Source organism: Thunnus thynnus, chromosome 9 (genome assembly GCF_963924715.1).
Source record: "Thunnus thynnus chromosome 9, fThuThy2.1, whole genome shotgun sequence".
In the NCBI taxonomy this organism is placed as follows: Eukaryota; Metazoa; Chordata; class Actinopteri; order Scombriformes; family Scombridae; genus Thunnus; species Thunnus thynnus.
The window spans coordinates 3841149-3860302 of NC_089525.1; the positions used below are offsets into that span (position 1 = coordinate 3841149).

At 39.3% G+C, this 19154-nt stretch overlaps 1 long non-coding RNA gene across 1 annotated transcript; it reads right to left on the bottom strand.

Moving 5' to 3' along the window:
- Window positions 1-1815: 1815 nt before the first annotated feature.
- LOC137188722 (uncharacterized) lies at window positions 1816-7932 on the bottom strand. Its single transcript, XR_010929486.1, has 3 exons — window positions 7413-7932; window positions 2589-2741; window positions 1816-2498 (listed from the first exon to the last, which is right to left on the bottom strand). It is a non-coding gene; the product is annotated as an uncharacterized lncRNA (long non-coding RNA).
- Between the last annotated feature and the right edge of the window lie 11222 nt (window positions 7933-19154).

A 19154-nucleotide genomic window follows, 5' to 3' on the forward strand; every position in this document is an offset into this window, starting at 1 on the left:
TCTATTCTGGTAACAACACAGTGGTATCTGGTCTTCAGCAGACAGTTTCATGGTAAAAAGCTAACACAACAAGCTAAAAGCTAACAAGCTACAACATTGAAAGAAATGATAGAGCTCACAGCTAGTTAGCAAGTTACACCACAAGGATTTCCTGCAAACTTAAGATCAAGCTCAACAAATGACTTGTAATGTTAACTTTCCTGTCCAATAGGGAGAAAGCCATCTCAGGGTCAGTTTTGATCTCCCAAAGCAAACGAAGGTCCCTTTATGAATCAAAAGCTTGGCGGATGTTGACTCTAGCTTTCCCTTGACGTCGGTCAGATTCCTGTTTGGCATGACAGACTTCACTAGCTGAACTAACTTTTTTCTTGTTGAGCTTCGGTGGACTTTTTGTTGGACTCTGTGTTGTGGTGGGTTGTTGATGTTACTGGACTCCATTTCCAATCTAACATTAAGTAGTTTTGCAGCCTCTCCTTCTTCTCTGGTTTACTGGCAGAGGCGCTGTAGAAGAGAGGCAAGCTAGGGAGTGTGCATGAACGTCACATCCATTGGATTTTCACAGAAAGTGTGTCCCGGGTCCTTCACATACAAATCAGTCCACAGGCTGATAAACCTAACCGACAAAGTCAAGGAAGATCTCTTTTTTAAGTTATGTTGCTACCTGTTTACTCATTGGCAATAAAAAACAATTCATAAATGTAAATTGCTTAATAATAGTTACATTCAGAACCTTTAACACTGCCATCAAATGGAATTGCGGGTATCACAACCTGGGGGTTGTTTAATTAGTCACTAGTGGGCAGTGGTCATTAGCCTGTAAGAATTAAGGTGAGAAAAGTATATTGAGAAGAGGAACTGAAAAAACTATGTAAGGGAAGGTGTGAACTTTTGCTTAGAAAAGATATATCAGATGGGGATGAACTCAATAAAAAGTTGGTTGCAGTCACTATACAGTCAGCAGAGGAAACAATACCGAGAGGTGCAGGGAGCAGAGGTAAAAAGAGTGTACCATGGTGGGATGAAAACAGTAGAAAAGCTGTAAAAAAAGAATTAATTCATTGATTAGAAACATTAATTCAGTACAAAAGATCACAGGCAGTAGTTTGGAAGGCTATAAGAACAACTAAACTTGCATACTGGAGGTAATATTGTAATAAGATAGAGAGGGAGAAACAGCTGTCTGATATATGGGGAACAATCAGAAGAAGTGGAATTAGGAGAAACAAAATAATACCGGTGTTGGTAAGTAGCAACAAAACAGCAGTCAGCAATATAGAAAAGGCAGAACTTCTGGCAGAAACAGTAAAAGTTCACAGTTCAGAAAATTTATCAGTAAGTGATAGACAGTGTAGGGACAACATTCTTGCCCAGAATACAGGTGTAAATGTTAGAAAAACTACAACAGGAGAAAGTTGTATACAAATATACAGCAATCATCACCAGGGAAAGACAGCATTTGCTACAGTATGTTAGCTCATATGGAAGACAGTGCACTCCTTGTAGTATTAAAGTTGTTTAATAAAGTCACAGAGAGACACAAAAAAATTCCAGTTGCATGGAAACAGTCAATCATTGTTCCAATTTTGAAACCCGGTAAAGACCCATCAGGCCCCTCTAACTATAGACCAATAGGACTTACATCACAATTAGGGAATACTATGGAGCGAATGGTAACAGAGACTAACATATTTTCTAGAAAGTAGAGACTTGTTTCCTCCTTTTCAAAGTAGGTTTTGTAAAGGGAGAAATACAATGGACTTTATCTTATGCCTAGAGTCAGAAATTAAGAAAGCCCAAACAAATAAGGAAATAGTGGTGGGTGGCATGTTATATAACTGGGTGTTGGACTTTCTATATGGCAGGACAATAGAAGTAAGGGTAAATGCAGAATAGAATGGAAGAATGGAGAATGGAACCCTGCAGGGCAGTGTTTGCAGTCCAGTACTACTTAACATGATTAATGATATTTTTGAGCAAGATGAGGAAGGTATAGGGAAACTGTTATATGCGGATGATAAGGGGGCGGAATCTAAGATATATGCAGAAGAAGCTACAGGCTGCAGTTGAGATGGTTGTGCAGTGGGCAAATAAGTGGAGTTTTATCTGTAGCCAAGACTCAAGTGATATGTTTTTCTAGACGTCATAAAGCTATATCCTTGAAACTATATGGCCAAACACTGGAGCAGGTCAGTGTGATTAGGTTTCTTGGAGAATTGTTTGATGAAAAGCTGGCCTGCAGCACATTGATAAAATAAAAGACAAGTGTAAAAAGGTCAGCAATTTCTTACGGCTTGATCCCACCAGACGTGCGCCATGTTCCAGCTCCAATGCGGCTACCGGAGCTGATTGTGGTAGTCAATGCCGGTGATCCCACTGGGCGCGGCTCTTTGCTCCACTGTGCTAAATGCACCCAGTCTATTTTTGATGGAGGCCGTGTCAAGCAGCACAGAGCAGATGGAGCTGGGCAGGAGGTCAGGCACAGGAACAGCATACAGCATCTGGTCATTTTCAAAATAAAACACTAATATTCCTTACACCATACCTAAAACCCAACAAATCGCAGTGAGGAGAGGTACAACCATACTCACTGCAAAGCAGGTTCCATTGCCTCCATGGAGAGCTTCGGATGTCACTAGCAAGGGTCTGCAAAATCACCTGTGTGAATGATCTTGTTCACTCTTTTCAGAGATCTAGCCTTTCCTGAGCCTGATGAGGCTGAGCATGGATAGCAGGAGGCAGAGCTGAGACACACACCAGTAACAAAGCACATATTAATAAACAACTGATAAACTTTATTATTAATGTTACAATGTTCTTTTGAGAAAAAAATGTAAAGATCTGATTTTCTGTACTATATGTATGTCTTCAAAAATATGTTTACAATAATAACAGATTACATAGTTTTCAATATTAACAGATTACAATGTTTTCAATATTAACAGGCTAAACTTTGTTTATTCATTTCAGTGTGAGAATCTCTAGATTTCCAGTTTCAGTTTTTGTTTTTTCAATTCTAGTTTCTAAATTTCAAGTTTTAATTTAAGATGCTCAACTTCAAGATTTCTGTACTGCTGCCCCAGGACCATGGCCAGGGTCACTTTTTTAGCACCACAGACAGCTGCTGTTGCATTCTTGGCCATGGGTGCACTGGGGGTGGTGTCACCTTTAAGGTCCAAATGCACTGAGAGTGATAATTGATACCTCATGTCTTAAAGATCTTGTCTAGCGTGTGTTTTGGAAGTGAGTGAAAGAAAGATGCTTCCTATTTTTAATGCTATTTTTCCTTTTTAAACACAGCTGTTGGCAGGATGCATAGCGATGAGGCAAAGTATCTACTTCTGTCTATGTAAGATTAATAATTGTAATATGATGATGGTGAAGCAAAGTAAACTTTGTTTTAGTACTGTTCCTACACCTGGTCAGGTTACAAGTAAGGCTGCATTCACCACCAAGTCCAGCAATGTGGCATCTTCCCACAGAGTTGTGCAGAGGTGTGGGCATGTTTATTTGTGCAAGCTGCTGTGAAACGATGAGAAAATAATGTTTTATTTATCAGATTCATTCCTTTCTTCTCACTAAACCGTCGCTCCCTCTCTTCATTCACTCTCTAGCTTGCTCGACCACCAATGCTCTCTCTCTCTCTTGTGCTTTCAACTCGCTTGCACTTTTACTTTACTTTTAATTATCAGAAGTTATCAAACGAAGAGAATATCCTCTCCTCATTCTAGTAACATCTCTCTACTCTCTCATGCTACAATGCTACATGTAATGTAAACATAGGCTCTTCAAGTTGGCGTGCCGTGAATAGTTTTGTCTGATTTCACAGGGAATCTGACCAGGTGGGAGGCATTGAGAATAACTATATAGAAATAGCCAATCTTCTTGCTGATGGTCCTGTTTGCTTATGTAGGTAATATAGAGGCATCAGAGGCATCATGAGACATTATAGGGCATTATAGTGCCAAAAAACGCACAAGCGCAAATGAGATCCACGTGCGCTGATGTAGAGGAGCCACGTGCGCATATAATTTTTGAGAGTGTTTTCACAGCACTCGCGCACTGAATGTCTCTGCTCACATGAGCAATATTGTAGCCTGCGAGGAGAAAACCACGCTTTGAGCATGCACAGAATCCAAAGGAGTGCGTGACTGTTATCCCAGAGTGCAAAACTACTACCACTGCTCTCCTGCTTGCAAAACTGTCACCTGCTTGCTCAAGAGTGGTTTTTCTTTTTGGCAGTAAGTGACGGACCCAGTCACCATTGTATCACTAAATATAATTGGTTGAGCAGATCTGCCACCTTGGACAGCTTGGTACGGCAACACCACTAGGACAAACATGACACACCACATAGCCTTGAGATAACTTCTGTTGTGATTTGGCATTATATAAATAAAACTGACTTGACTTGATGTATGTATGCACCATCTTACACAGAGCAACGTACTTGAATGTGTTTGTCTGAGCTCTGTCTTTTGTTTCTTCTATTGCTTTTTAAACTAAGATCCTATGGTTGTTTTTATGTTGTTTATTTTGGGAAAATGTCAGTGTAGGTAAAGATATTGAATACATTGAGATAAAACAATAGTATTTCAACCTCATGGAACTTTTCATCTGTTTTTAGCATTCTAGTTGTATGACAATTTCCACAGCATATGTGCTATTGCATAAAAATGTTCATGTTCAAATTCTTTGCCAAAATGCAAAACTGTACTCATCAAATAATGTACTTCTTATGTTTTTCTTTTTGGCAGTAACTGGGCGGACCCAGTCATCACTGTATCCCCAAATATAATAGGTTACCATCAGGGTCAGACTGGGAACAAAATTCGGCCCTGGTAATTTTCGTCTGGACCTGCCCCATTGTCCCCCAACACAAGCACTTATGAGTTGCATAACATAATATCAGGCTATTTATAACATTTTATTGGCTAAGCAGTAGATATCAAGATGACACCCTAACAACAGGTGTACTTACAGGATTTCATAAAATAATGTAATAAAAAAATAAATAGCCAAGAAATAGTCTAGAGGAAAAGTCGGCACCCCAAGAGGCGCACTTAGGATTTTATTCATTTGACAATTGATATGGGCAACCCAGCTCTCAGCACAATTATAGTGCAATCTGTAACTTTACAAATAAAATAAATATGACATAATCATATGTCATGAGTATAGTCTGTGGCAAAATGCAATGGTCATCGTGAAACAAAATAGCCAAAACTTAATTTTCATACTGGACAAAAGCTTTCATGTGATGATCTGGAAATGTGGGAGCTATTTATAGTCAATCATCCGACATGTTCGCAGCTGATCTGATACAATTCACACATCAGGCTTAACAGTCAGGACTTCATGCTACCAACGCAATTTAAACATTCATTCACTGGTATTGCCAGGCTGTGACAAGCAGCATGCCTGCACCCTGCCAGCGAACAGAATAGCATGTCCTACCCTGGGTGAGAAGACATCTCATCAGTGCACTCTTCTCTGCCATCCTATTGATTATTCCATGAGTGTCCAAAGCCATAGGAATGTCTTTTTCTATAGCCATACGCATAACCTCTTCAAGATGTAGTGCTCCGTAATCTATTGTTGATGGTAATGTAGGAATGTATGTATCATGCTGCATAGCGTATACAGACCAACTAACAAATTTGCATTGTGTTAACTTAGAAAGAAGCCTAGGATAGAGATTAGCTTAGATGATTAGCTCAGTAGCTAGTTAGCTCTTCTCATAAACCTGAACACAACAAAATCCTTTTAACAGCATATTTGAAGCTCATAACTAAGTTACAAAGGTACAGTAAGTAACCATACTCACAGACAGATCTATTTAAAGGATCAAACCAAAAAATTCTGTGTGACACCTCAACCTGCTTGTAGGTATCACTAATTTACAGCAAAAACTGACTGGTGTCAGAACAATATGCCTCTTGTGATTCTACATTTCATGACCAGAATTTCTACTAACCTCCTGTTGCTACATGATGTGGCTATTGATGGACTAAGGGTTAGGGTCAAAGGTTAGTCCTGGCTAGGGATGTTATGAAATAAATGTAGTCATTGGAAGTAGTAGATGTAAAATGTTAGTGTGTGTGAGTAAATTAGAAAGAAAATTGTGAATCATGTGTGATGTGTGTGTTTGTGTGTGTAGGAGGGCAATGCATGAGTGTGTGCAGTCGAGCAGTATCCTTGCCAAAAGGCAGGTTAAAGACAGTATCTGAATAAATCTGACTAGACTGACTCACTGACCTACACAGACACACACATACACACACACACACACACACATAGCCTGAAACCTTACAGTACAGTAATAGTGCTGTTTTTCTTGTTAATGAAATAAAACAGAGGAGGTGAAACACAGCAGAATACATCCCAAACAGCCGCAGATGCAGCAGCAGAAGCTGCTTTATTTATAGGGTGAAATACACCTTTCTTTATTATAATCAGGTAAGTGGAACGACTTTGACAAATGTTGCCATTTCCATAGTGAGGTATACAGCGTGTGTGTGTGTGTGTGTGTGTGTGTGTGTGTGTGTGTGTGTGTGTGTGTGTGTGTGTGTGTGTGTGTGTGTGTGTGTGTATACATTGCAAGTAATTCGCAAATTGGGTCCAATCAGGCAGATTGCAGTAGGCAGGAGGCCTCTTGAAAGCACCGGTTAACACAAAAAGCTCCATCCCTGTTACTGCCAGGAGAGCTGCCATGAACACACCAAACCCTTAATGCTCTATTACCAAGGCAACAGTGCTACTGAGGTGGAAATATTAGAGCTCATTGCAGATCAACCTCAAGATTTAAAGGAAAATTCCAGTTTATTTGACCCTGATGTATTTTCCAGAAATGTGGCCATTGTGGCTCTATGTGTCATGCTAGTTTTGCTCTCTGCAGCTCCATTATAGATTCTAGTGATTCACAAAAAAACATTTATCGCACAAAAGGATGATCATTGGGGCAAGCTGCTGTGACTCCTACATCTCTCCAAATAAACATGATTTTTACATGAATTGCTTCCAAACTTTGTTTCTGAGTCTGAACGAAAGTAAACACAGAAACTAGCCACCTGTAGCAGCTATTATGACTAACTGCATAGGGAACTACATCCGGGGCAGCTGAACCACCCACATATTCATCTGCACATGCTGCATTGTTTACAAGTATAAGGCTGACTTTCACTGTGGTAATACTGTTAGGAAACCAAAAAAAAACAAAGTGCAATGACAGATTATCCTGCAGACTATTATGAGGACAATCATGAGTCATTTCACTTTGACTGGCCAACCATATTTATTTGAGCCGGAGTACACAGAGAAGAGATAAAATAACTGAAAGAAAAAAAAACAAAGAATGGAGGTAGAAAGGCAACAGAATCGTCAGGGAAGTCAACCTACTGTACAGTAATGGTTACCTCAGAGAAACTGCTGGTGTTCCTGCAGACACTGTGCTCCTCTTCTGCTGAGTGAGGAAAACTTCTGCTGCAGAGTGGGACCAGTTGCTGCCAGACTCGGAAAATCTACGAGTGTCAACTAGCACAAATGGATTTACAGCGTTTATCAACATTGTCATCCTGGAAACTGTTTCAGTTCCACAAATTCAACTGGAAGAAAAGAGCAAGGCCGACTGGACCAAACATTCAGCTCCACGCAGCAAGAAAAATGTGATTACAACACGTAACTGTGTGAGGAATAACAGTATGTAAGTCTCTATCGTCCAACAGTAATCCATGAAAACTGCAGTGTGTATCTTGTCATTTTGTCCTTGCAACTCGGAAACTTGCAGGCAAGAAATCATTTTATTTATCTACTAAGTTACTGTTTCTGAAACATGAACAAACGCGGAGTTAACCACAGCCTCAGATCTAAACAAACCGAAGTGCAAGCTCCCCCGGATGTAGTTCCCTATGCAGTTAGTCATAATGGCTGCTACAGGTAGCTAGTTTCTGTGTTTACTTTCATTCAGACTCAGAAACTTTTGAAGTGATTCATGTAAAAATCACAAACTAGGACCGCCAGCATTCTAGTACGCCCTACAGGTGGCGCAACAGTCTCCCAGACCATCACGTGTAATTTCATTGTTCGTATTGTTACAACCCTGCAGATGTCTAGTAATAAGAGAATTCATATACTGCTGATGTCATCAGGCAAGCACTGCCATTTATTGTTTTGTGTACCAACAATATAAAATGTACAAGCTTTCTGCTTAACAGTTAAACACAAGATAACCAGAAAAGGAGTCAAGTGAGATGAGGAACAAAGGGAAGGGCTGCGGGTGGCGCCAAATCATTAAACAAACAAAACACTTCCTAACCCAACAGAGTCCCACTGACTCACTACAGCTGAGAAATAGCTATAAGAAACAAAATAAAAACCTACCTGGTTGCACTAATCTACACCTGTCGAAATAAAACACAATCAAATTACCGTGTGGTGCCTAAAAAATGGACATATGAAAATAAACAAGGTAAACCTACTGCCCAGATCCCTAAACCACTAAACTAGTGCCTCAGACTAGTTAACGTTATTTTACACTCACTGAAAGACCTAATAGCTAATCCAAGACAGAGACGATTGGGGCACCAACACAGTTGGGAGGGCTGGGATTCCCCCTGGAGAAACACGTCATTAGGAGGGATTCCCACCTGATGATGTGTTGGTTAGCCTAATTGACAGAGGAAAAGACTGCACCACAGTAAATCATAACAATATAAAGAGCTGTCATCATAATGTGTTCACAAGCACATAAATAATGCATTTGTTTGATGAAGTTACTAGAAATTTTGCCAATGGTTTGTCACTTATATTTTTTTATCATGCCATTGATTTATAAACTGCTGCTACATGTCTCCCATCCAAATGGACCAATTTGCTTTACAGCGCTAAACTACAGCGACACTAATATAAAACTTGTAGCCTAATATATTGTAGGCTACAGTCCCCTCCAGAAGTATTGGAACAGCAAGGTAAATTCCCTTTTTTTGTTGTTCACTGAAGACATTTGGGTTTAAGATCAAAAGATGAGTATGAGACAAGAGTTCAGAATGTCAGCTTTTATTTCCTGGTATTTACATTTAGATGTGTTAAACAACTTAGGATATATCACTGTTTGCATAACACAACAGCATTTTTAGGTGAGCAAAAGTAAAGGAACAAATAATCTTAAAGTAAATAACATTTAATATTTGGTGGCATAACCCTTGCTTGCAATAACTGCCTCAAGCCTGCGACCCATCGACATCACCAAACTGTTGCATTCTTCATTTGTGATGCTATTCCAGGCTTTTACTGCAGCTCCTTTCAGTTTTTGTTTGTTTCGGGGGGTTTCTCCCTTCAGTCTCCTCTTCAGGAGGTGAAATGCATGCTCTATTGGGTTAAGGTCAGGTGATTGACTTGGCCAGTCTAAAACCTTCCACTTTTTTCCCCGATGAAGTCCTTTGTTTTGTTGGCAGTGTGCTTTGGGTCATTGTCCTGCTGCATGATAAAATTCCTCCTGATTAGTTTGGATGCATTTCTCCGTAAATTGGCAGACAAAATGTTTCTGTACACTTCGGAAGTCATTCTGCTGCTACCATCATCAGTTACATCATCAATAAATATTAATGAGCCTGTTCCAGAAGCGGCCATGCACGCCCAAGCCATGACATAACCTCCACCATGCTTCACAGATGAGCTTGTATGCTTCGGATCATAAGCAGTTCCTTTCTTTCTCCACACTTTGGCCTTTCCATCACTTTGGTAGAGATTAATCTTAGTCTCATCAGTCCATAAGATTGTGTTCCAGAACTTTTGCGGCTCATCTCTGTACTTCTTTGCAAATTTCAATCTGGCCCTCCGATTCTTACTGCTGATGAGTGGTTTGCATCTTGTGGACCTCTATATTTCTGCTGTTGGAGTCGTTTCGAACAGTGGATTGTGATACCTTCACCTCTGCACTGTGGAGGTCGTTGGTGATATGACTTACTGATGTTTTGGGGTTTTTCTTTGCAACTCTCGCAATATTTCTGTCATCAACTACTGTTGTTTTCCTTGGCCGACCTGTTCGACGTCTGTTGTTCAGTACACCAGTAGTTTCTTTCTTTTTCAGGACAATCCAAATTGTTGTGCTTGCTATGCCCAATGTTTGTCCAATGGCTCTGATTGATTTTCCTTCTTTTCTCAGCTTCAAAATGGCTTGCTTTTCTCCCATAGACACTCTGGTCTTCATGTTGGTTTATCCTCTTTAACAAGAAAGTCATTATAGGTTTAAACCCAGGCCAAAAAGTAGACTAGTCATGCAGAGCTATTTAATGTTTGAACAATCAACCTTAAAGGCAACACCTGGTCAACAAGAAGCACCTGTCAGTCACATGTTCCAATAGTTTTGCTCACTTGAAAAATGGGTGGGTTCAAACAAAGGGTGGTATGTCCTGAGTTGTTTAACACATTTAAATGTAAATACCAGGAAATAAAAGCTGACATTCTGAACTCTTGTCTCATGCTCATCTTTTGATCTTAAACCCAAATGTCTTCAGTGAACAACAAAAACAAGGGAATTTGCCGTGCTGTTCCAATACTTTTGGAGGGGACTGTATATGCTGCAGCATTTGCCTGTCCAGCAAACACAATAAAGAGCTCTGAGAATCTTCAATATTGTGCTTAGCATGTGCTGTGGGGCCAGAGGATTCCGTCAGGACATTTTGGGACTGCTGTCTCCCCGAGTGTCCTCCCGGCTGGATGGCTGTCCACATGGTTCCATCTTTCCCTTGCTCACATGGGCTCAGGACTGCAAAACATAAATAAGGGTATATATGTATGTATGCATGTATGTATATATGTATAAAGAGAGATGTATATATGTCCTACCAACCCCAAAAGCCCAGTCAAAAAAGAAAAGAAAAGATAACGAAAAGAGCACAGTGAAGTCAGCCGGCTTTAGCCGACTCACGGTTCAGGGGAAGTGTGGAAACGTGCGTTGTCCGGAGTTGTAAACACGGACGGTTCGGTGTGTTCGTGGAGATAAGAAGAGAGGCTGTAGTATCCACGGCTCGAGGGCAACCAAGGTGGATGTTAACGACGCGGACTGAAACGCGCGCTGATGGCCAAGGATAGGCTTACTACGGACATGGATGACTCACAAGGGTTTCTCTCCTGCTGTTCACCCGCCGGCGACTCCCGCCATACTGAATTAAATCTCCTGGTACGAAAAACGGAAGAGGCTGGACTCCGAGGGAGTGGCAACGTGGAGCTAACTCACTGGCTGACTGGACTAGTGGGGTGTGGAAGTAAGTAAAAAAAAAACAACAAAAAACAAAATGGGCAATCGCATACCAAAACATAACATATATTTAAAGCATGAATGTCAGGTATTTGCTTAGTCACGAACATAGCACAGATACCAAACTGATACAAAACTTTCAAATTCTTCTTCTTATTATTTTTTTTTATTCTGTGGGAGTGATCGCCACAGTGTGTGTAGCTGTTCTAAAATCACTGTAAATCACAGCCTGAAGTGGCTTTTTGCCTTTATAAAACAGTTACTATAGGTTACCTAGTAAGATTTCACAAAATAGACACACAGCAACATAAATTGTGATCATTTATTGATAAAACATTCTTCCGCCATGCTAATTAGGCTTTAGATATTTACTTTGTAGAAATATTTTTGTTTTCAGAGATGGATCTACACACATTTGTGTATTCTACCATTTGTGTTTTGGTGTACTTCAGCTGTTTTGCAATAAGCCTACCTGCCTCTGGAGATGGTGTGAGCACTTTTGCTTCATTAGCTGCCGGTGTATATTTTTATGATACAAAATAGGCTATAACCTTGTTTGTTGTCTGTTGTCTTGTTTGCATTTGTTATAAGACGAAAGTAGCCATGAGTGTTTTACAATAATTGTTCTATCTGGAGATGATGTGAACTCTCACAGAGACCAGTGTGGCTTGCGTGCCGGACTGGACAGCAGCCAGGAGCACTTGGGCATCTGGTGATGGCACTGTTGAGATTTATTAGACTACATTATAATTCCTTATTCGTTATTAGTGAGGATAATTTTAGATGTTGTTTACTATTTACAGCTTATAATATTAACAACACCAAGATCTAGTCTGTATTCAGAAAATACAGTTTGTCATGCGGCTGCGCTGGCAATGGCTCCATAAAATGAATAATTTAATAAAAATGAGAACAAAATTAATACTGAATAATAATAACCTGGACTGGACACGCCAACAGATGGGGCAATTGGCACAGACTTTTTTTTTTTGGCATGGTGGTTCAGGCTCAGAGTCTGAACTCCCCTCCACACTCCAATCCACATCACTGAAGTCCAACACTTCTCCACCATTAGACTCCCCTTCGCTCAGCTCTTGAAGCACTGCCAGAGCCTCCTGAACAGTGTATCTTTGACATTTTCTTCCTCTCTCCATCTTCTGATCCCTTGCTTTTAGGCTAATAGCTAGCTACTTTAGGCATATAGTATAAATCAAATGGCTACTTCTTTCTCCCCAGACAGTTCCTGTGCATGAAAACTGACCAATGAAAAATATGATAGACGCACCACTCATAGAGCGCGAAAACAAATCCCACAAAAAGGGAAAACTTACCATATATGGTAATAATGTGTAATATGGTAAATGTGGTCTATATGACTGTGGTGGCGGTCAGAGGTATAAATGCTCAGAAATCTTGTGTGTCTTACTGTAGTGCCTTATAGAAACCTTATTTCAGAAAACATCAAAAACACATTTAGGAAAAGTCGTGGGCTGAAAGGCTTGTAGTTTTTATTTAAACAGAGTTATCTGCATTATAAAAACCCAAACAGTCTGTCAGACCATCTTGGCGGTGCTAGTGTTAAGCCCCTGATTGAGGACTGTGTGATTCTGCTGCAGTAACTTGAGTAGGAGGGTCAAAAGCCACTGAACTAGAAAGACAAAATCAAGGCAGAGATTACCAGGATGATGCTGTGTGTGTGTGTGTGTGTGTGTGTGTGTGTGTGTGTGTGTGTGCCTGCACACACAAACAGGTCCAGTTGGACTGTATGTGTTCTGAGCCCCTGCAACCTGTCTTTGTTACAGCACACCTACAGCAGATTTTGTATGTGTCTGTCTTGAGCAGACTACAGCACAGTGCAGTCATGTGTGATGCCTCAACACAGAGTGAGTTCAGCTATGTCTTCATTAGATGCCTTTCACTCTCTTTCTCTGTCTCTCTTTCTCACACACACTCACACATAATAAAGAAAGAGTGACAGAGAGAGAGAGAGAGAGAGGGAGAGGCAAGGAAAACGTGTACTTTCCAGTTTTCTGTCTTTTCTCACATTGGTCTTGTCTCCCCTCTCTCTCTTTCTCCATCACATAAACACAAACCCAGAGTACTCTCTGTCCATGTAGCAGAACTCAGGCAAGAGAGGGAAGGAGGAAGAAACAAAAGGAGAAGGAGTAAGACACAGGGGGTAGGGGTACACCGCTATACACACTTAGAAAATACACAGACATACACACACACACACACACACACAGACAATGACCAGTGTGTTATCTTCTGGTCTGCTGATTTAAAGAGACAACACACCAACATCAACTCTGAGTCATGGCAACATCGCTTCCTCCTGACCTTGAATATTACATCAAATTCTATGATTTGAGCATGTAAAACGTTTACACTGGAAAAATGACAAACTGGAATATATATATTAAAATGTTGGGATACTAAAACTGCCTGATATTTGAGTGACACAACTGTTTCACAATGGAGATGAAGGTGCAACTCATAACTGGGAAAAAGAGAAAAAAAATGTCGACAACAGTGCAATAACTTTGCCGACAGCTTGGAAAACAAAACATAGAGGATGATCTGGGTCTGGTTTATTATATTTTATGTCTTATTTCTATCATTTTGTCCATCATTTCTATCAATTATGATAACACTGTTCATGACAGTAATTGCTGAGATTTAAAAACAAGGCAAAATTGCTACAACAAAGTCCAATGGTGCAAGACAGGTTGTAAACAACCGTTTAGCAAGATTACCTTAAACTCTTCGTTTGGAGGTAAAACTGAAAGTGAGCGCACCTGAAATGTTGCTAATAATCACTGATTGCCTAGGAAAACTGTGTAGCACAACTATAAATAGTAGAAATCTGGGCATCGTGATTGATTACTAACTAATTTTTCCTGAGCATGTCGCATGGACAATGTGGTAGTGCCAAAGCAAAATAAATTAATAAAACAAAACTAGGCCTAACTAATCACTATCTCTGAAAACAGAAACCCAAACTAAAGACCCAACTTGTTTATTTGCAAAGTGACTTCAACAAAATACACAACAGTGGGGACACCAACCAATAAACCAAGTGTATATAACTTAAGTTACCTACATGAGTGAAAGTGTACAGGGTACCCCGCCTTACCTAATGTCCTGAATCTTTTTTATACCTAAACAACTTTTACTTAACAGGGTACCAATAGCTCATACACAGACAAGTCAAGGCTAGAGAATGAGAGAGCCTCACAATCCAGAGGCCTGCACTAGAAATAATTTCTACATATTAAAAGTAGGCTTACGCTTAAAATATATGTAGGAATTATTATATATGACTTAAATATAGAGTATTGTTTGCTATTCAGTCAGATGATGAAGAAACCATTCTGAATATGTGACATAAAAAACAGTAATGCCAGACTGTTTCTACTACTGAAGCAAAGAGTGGAAAAGTAGTTAATGACTGATGAGGTCTATCTGACCCAAATGTTGCATCTATAATCATGGGAGCCAATTAACAGTGTGTGAATTATATTTCTCATAAAAGACAATATTTGATTTCTATTTCTAGTTATCATCACACAGTTGTCTCATGTTATTCTGAGCTGCAGTGATGGAATCAGAGTGTAAAATCATCCACACTGTCAGCTGTCACTCTCGGGATGAAAATACACTTTACAATTTAAATGCAGCTAAAATCATCATTACGTGATTAGTGTCGTAAACAATCTCTCTGTTTGTTAGAAGCTCTGTTTCAAAACCAGAGTGGAAACAGAAAGTCTGGAACAATAAAATGTTTCCACTGACCTATCAAAATATATTTTGCTCTTCTTGCCACTTTATTGTAACTCAGGTCTTTTGTCCATGTTGGGATCCTGTACGAATGATCACTCCTTTTTTTCCAGTGATCTGATTGGTCAGTGGTCGGGGTGTTGACAGATTGTGATCCAATCCTCTGAAGTTATTCAGAGGATTGCTGTTCAGCTGTTCAGCATAAGTTACCATGGCGATGTACCCTGGTAAGAAGTGAAGCACTGTTGTAACCCTGAAAACCCAGAGTTAAACCTGAAGTTACCTCGCTAACACCAAATCCTGCTTCCTAGTACAGGCTTCTGGTTAACTTCAGAGGATCAGATAAAAAAACTGTCAACAGTCATCATTCCTGACAGGGACAAAAGTCCTGAGTTTACAATGAAGTGACAGGTAATAAAGAGAAATAGATCTTTTTATAGATCATTAGGATCAGTTTGCTGTTTCAGGCTTTTATTTGTCACTCTGTGTTTAAAACAGCTTCTAACAAATGGAGGGATAGTTTACAACACTATATACATAATGAATGATGATTACAGCTGCATTTTAATTATTCCATCACTGCAGCTCAGAATAACATGAGGCAACTGTGTGATGATAAATGGAAATAAAAACTAAACCCTCTGTTGTCTTTTAGTAGAAAAATAATCCACACTGTTAATTAGCTCCCATGATTATAAAAACACCATTTTAATCAGATAGACCTCATCAGGCATTAACTGCTTTTCTTCTCCTTTCAAACTTTTTTCATTTGCATCACATATTTAAAATAGTTTGTTCATCATCAGACAAAATATAAAAAAGTACCCACTCCATACCATAGACTAAAAAAGCTTTACCACACTTATTTATATTTACTTAGAATATTTGGAAATTATTTCTAGTGTTTCTACTGCTGACTACTACAAGTCAGACTACTTTTAGTGTTGTTTCTGTATTCCCAGATCTCAGTATTAACCAGGTGTATAGATTGATATTATGACTGATAGCAATAATAGCTAAAACTACAAAAATACAAGACAGGAATATGATCTAATACCACATCCTCAGGAAAAGTATCCTTGCTTGGTATTTGAGAAGTTTGCACTTGTCAAATTGTCAGTACTACTCCAAAGTCGTGGTGTACACAGTTTAGACTTTACAGTATGGGACAGGGATAGCTACCTGTTGCTTGCCAGTAATAGTTGTGAAAATAGAAATTATGTCTCAGGGATATACTGTATATTATTGTAACTTAAATAGGGCATGTATTCTCCACTGTAGGACATGTTTCCAGTATGGTTTTGTAAAAAAAAAAAAGTTTATGTAGAGGAAACTCCACCCGATCACTCTCAACATGAACTTATGTACTTACTGTACTTATTAAATAATCATGTCTAAAATCACAACAGTATTGTATTATATTGCATGGCTGTTGCACTGGATTGCAGTATGCCTCTTTATTTTGCTGCAAATGTGGCACACTTCTATCCTCTTTCTGTTGTATTTTTTTCATATGCTGAAAAATGTTTTCAGTCTTACTACATATTAACTGGGTGTACTGCCTTGAAGTTTGCTGTGCATATTAATGGTCCCAAGAGCTTGATTACCAATGATTTCTGTGACCTTCTGACCTTTTCTCTAACTCCACCATCAGTCCCAGATTTCCATTATGTTCACTTGAAAATGTCAAAATCTAACATGCAGATTGACATGAAATTTACTGAGGATATCAATTCTCTCTAAGGACAAATGGTGTATCTACTGATAAGACCTGGTGAATACTAAAATCCTCAGTATGTTGTTTTTGTTTCAGGCATCACTTTGATTTTTCTCTCTCTCTGCATGCTGTGTTGTCAGTTGTCTGCCCATGCAGCCTGATCAGTGGCTGAATGAAGAATCAGCCACCAGTCGTCTGCACTGAATACAAAATGTTGCATGTGTGTGTATGTGTGTGTCTGTGAGTGTTGTTCTAGAGGGTACAGAGTGTTTCACACAAGCAGTTGAATAAGACATTATGTGAACTCTGAATGTGTGTGTGTGTCCGTGTGTGTGTGTGTGCGTGAAAAGAATTTGTGTCCTTCAGTGTATCATGTTGAGCTGTTAGTATAAAGTACACATGCATGTTTGTGTGTGACAGACATTTCTGTGTGTGCGTTTCAGTGTGTACATGTTTCAAAGACAGCGAGCTCCATGCAAAATGCAGTCACTCAACTATCAGACAATCAAACAAGACATCTGAAGTGCAATTATACACTTTTATTTCCTTGTGTGAATTGACCTGTCACTCACATCATCTAAGGCACTTTAGAAAACTAAAATAGAACTCTAGATTATAATTATGGTGGAAAAGGAGCTGATTTTAGCCTTTGATTTAACTCATATATTAAACATCCTGTAGCCTGCACTAAACTGATTTACACTAATACAGTTTGCAAAATGATGAGCACTATAATGGTTGTCAATAAGAAGATTTTAGCAAGAATTTATTTAGGAAATTAGTAATGTTGTGTTTTTATTTTGACATTGGTATTAAAGTAAATGTTTAAATGTTTGTTTGGATCACTATTCCAAGAGTAAGACAGACATAGACAACACTGGATGTAGATAAGGTCCAATAATGATCTCAGTACTTTATCAGAGATTTTCTCATCTATAAAAGAATACAATTCTGGAAAATGCTAAATGAATGTAATGGCTTAGGATGATGAATATCATACAAAATTCAAGCTAGTGGCATTCAATATTACTTGGAAGTTCACTGTAATTCAACAATGAGACTGAGCCAAGATCATTCGTGCCTTTCTCTCTGGTCCGGCCTCCCCTCTCTCTCCCTCCCTCCCAATTCAACCCATTCATCAAATCACTGCAATGTGTTTGGATCTTTTATTGCGCCTCTTCTCATTCATAAACTAACCTTTTCCTTATTGTCTGTCTTGCTCGTCTCACAGTCAAGACATCGCCACCCATACTCCACCTCACACCAGAGGGCTCAGGACTTCTCACCGGGGCAGCCTCAGACACCTCCTGCAGAGTGCTCCAACCTTGGTCATGACATCCTTTTCTTAATAAATCGTGTTCATTTCATATTTGTGCGGTGAAGTCTCCTCTTGTTGAACCATTTTACACTAGCCTTCGAAATTCCATATTATGAAACCTGGGGTGACCCTGTGGCTTGCGGGGTTACCTCCCTGTCTCTCCTTCAATTCCTGTAATCTCCCTACTCTCACTGTCAATTTTTGAAAAAGGAGACCTTAGTGCACCACCTTGTGGTGGAGACAGATGTCCCCAACAATCAGTCATGCTAGTAACTGTGCAACATGTTAGTAACTGTGCAAAGATAACATTTACGTCAATAAGAGATAGCTCCCAGGGGAATTTGGAAGGGGATGATCAGTAATGGCTCATTTTGATTTGCTGTGTGCAATGATTGAAGGCCACTAGGCCATGTGTATTGTGAGAAATGTGGAAAATGTCTGGTACAATTGAGAAATGTTAGAGGGGTTTGAGACACCACTTTTTTTTGAGATGAATCATGTCTGGATTATTACGAAAGTGTCAAGGTCAAACAAGATGGAGTTTAGAAAATAAGCTCTGCATTAGGAGGGAATATGAGAGGTATATAATTTAATGTTTTATGTTTTTGTATTAGGTTCTTTATCCTGGGATCAAGGCCTCGGTTTGCTTTGTATTGCTCTTGATGCAAAGTAAACCTATTCACATTGAACTCTACCAGCTTCCAGTGTATTTCTTTGAGTCTTTCTCTTATAAATTTTGAGTTTAATGCTAAGTTGTGGATGATCTGAAGATTTATTGGCCCATCTGAAGATTTTCCCACAACAACCTGGTGTATTTGTTTTACAGTGATAGTTTAGTTTAGTTTAGTTTAGTTAATTAGGATACCCATTAGCTACAGCATTGCAGCAGATATTTTTCCTGGGGTCCGCAAAAAAAAAAAAAAATTACATTGTGACAATACAACTATAACAACTTACATCATAACACATAACGTCTCAAATAAACTGGGCAAAGACTAGCACACAGACAAGACAAGCTCCTAACAGTACAATAATCAAAATATATGCAATCCAATGACTTAATTTATGGAGAATATCCACCAGTG